Source organism: Pinus tabuliformis, chromosome 2_1 (assembly GCF_031772625.1).
Source record: "Pinus tabuliformis cultivar Carrire ecotype Pingquan chromosome 2_1, CPIR1, whole genome shotgun sequence".
NCBI classification, from domain to species: Eukaryota; Viridiplantae; Streptophyta; class Pinopsida; order Pinales; family Pinaceae; genus Pinus; species Pinus tabuliformis.
This window is the reverse complement of record NC_142299.1, coordinates 924262577-924264999: the sequence shown is the minus strand read 5'-3', so window position 1 is coordinate 924264999 and position 2423 is coordinate 924262577.

Below are 2423 nucleotides of genomic sequence, written 5' to 3'. Positions count from 1 at the left end.
GCCTGTGGACAGCCTGCACTGAGACACGAGAGTTGCGTTTACAAGGATTTCCGGGTCATAAAAAGCTCAAAAATTCACTGTTTTTGCTGAAACAAAAAGCTATAGGTCAAGTACAGGCTAAGGGATGATCAAGAGGATGAAAAACTATCACAAAGAGTACAAGATTCTTTTGTAAATCAGCTCTTCAAATCATGAATCTGCTCAAAATGAGCAAGAGTAGCAGCCCCTCTACTTCGCTTTTGATATAGTCAAAAGCTTTTCGATTTGGTACTCTTTGGTTCAGGAAATGAATAGCAAAGATACTACAAACACCAACAAGATACTAGGCTCCCCAGCGGAGTCGCCAGTTTGTTGTGGGGAAAAGTATCCGACTCGGATGACCCTATCCCTACTCTAAGGGTGACAGTCCTTAGCAACAACTGAAAGTAAAGCTTTGATATTTTCCTTTATGAAAGTACAGAGAAGGAAGAAAAGATTGACCAACCGGTGTCTTTCGCTTTTGTCGATCCTGTCCTCTCTCTTTGTCTCTTGTTCCCAGCTCCTTGCTCCCTTTGCCGGTCCAGCTACACACAGATCCTGCACAAACAAGAGAGGGAAACTACAAGAAACATGTACTCATAACTGATGCATGGATTAGAGTGAATCAGATATACAAGTAAATACAATACATCAATGCAATACAAGTATATAGGAGAACATTCAAAGCTTTATTGATAGAAGTAAAAGGGTTCTGAGAAGGTTACAACCATCAATGGCTCCAATCCAGCAGCACCTCCCCAGCAGCAAGAAATCTCCTCTTCACCTCTATAAAAGCAATCACCCAATAGCTCTAACTGTAAACCAACAACACTTCCTTGCTTTGCACAAAATTCCAGCCTCCTTAGACCTCATAGAAGAGCTCTATATATAGGAGAGAAGAAGAAAGGATGAGTCAGCTTGAGACTGACATAAAGCTGCCTTGTGTCCTCTCCCTCTTCAGTTAAACTTCAGTTCTTGAGTCCACTTGGAGATCCTTGCTTACACATGGAGATCAAGTACCTCTTACTCATCATAGGGCGAATCCCTTGAACCAAGTGTCAGTTTGGAAGCTTCCTGGGCAATTGACACCTTGCAGAATGACTGTGCCACTTGGCCAATCTCGCCCAGCGCAGGTAGCCTTCATTAGATTTGACTTTCAGCGCAGGTACAAGGAGGGGCAGTTGCATTCCAGCGCAGATGATCAGTGGAGCAGCTGACATGATCCAAAAATAGCCTGTTTTTGAGTGTTTTCAGGTGGAGAACTGATGGGAAGTGCTGTGGTTTGCTGACCTTGTTCTTCTAGGGGTAAGAACAACATGTTTAGGGACTGAGGATCCCTGTAATTATTGACATTTCATGCTCCATGCTGCGAGGCACAAAAATGTCTATAACAATGAGAGTTGTACTGGGGCCTCCACTCCTGATAAGGTGCATTCCACTGAGGCTATGGCTGAGCATAAGAGTGAAACGAATGAGCAGCTGGTTGGGCATAATATGGATCTGTGAAGGAACAAGGAGGATATGACAAAGGAGGAGGTGTAGACCAAGAAGGATGAGCAGGGGGACCCCAAGAAGGCATGAAAGTGGCTTGATAGGGGTCATAATAGGTCTCAGGTGTCCCTTGCAGTTCTTGTTGGTAAGATCTAGGTTCATATGGCCTCCTTTGGTTCATATAACAGAGTGATTTAGTGGCTCCTTTGGCTCTCTGATATGCAGCTTTGATTCTGGGTAAGGAAGGGCACTGATCTATAGGATGGTATTCTTCACAGATGAAACACACTTCTAGGGAGTGCATTGGACATTCGTTCCTAGGATGCTTTCTAGTGCACCTAGGACAAAAAATGGCCAAAGCCCTCTTGGCTTCTTCTTGCTTCTTTTGGATCCGCAAGGTATCCAGTTGCATGGCAAGAAACTGCCTCATATCACTCTTGAAATCTTTGATCTGATTTTCAAATTCATCTTTGGACAAGATGTTGCTCCCAACATCTCTGCTTGTAGCCATTTGCTCCAGAGGAATGTTTTCTTCTTCTTCTCCCCTAGAGGTTCTTCAGATATGTCTTGATGTCCACCCAGGGGTTCTTTCATCACAGCCATCGAAGAAGAACGTTGGCTGTGTGAAGCAGTGGGGGTGTTGTGCAATCATTTTTCTAACTTATCTCTACTCCTACAAAGCATGAAATGAAATCTTTTTGGTTGATTTTTTTGTTTTTTCTACTTCTACCTGCAAAACTAAAATAGATTGAACTGCAACTAACTATCTTGCTGAAATGAAAATGCGGAATTGAAATGAAAGCAGGAAAGGACTAATCTATTTTGCTCAAATGAAATTGCAGGAATGAAATGCTAGGCTACGCTTGCGAAATTGAAATGCTAATCTACGCTTGCAGAAATGAAATTGCGGAATT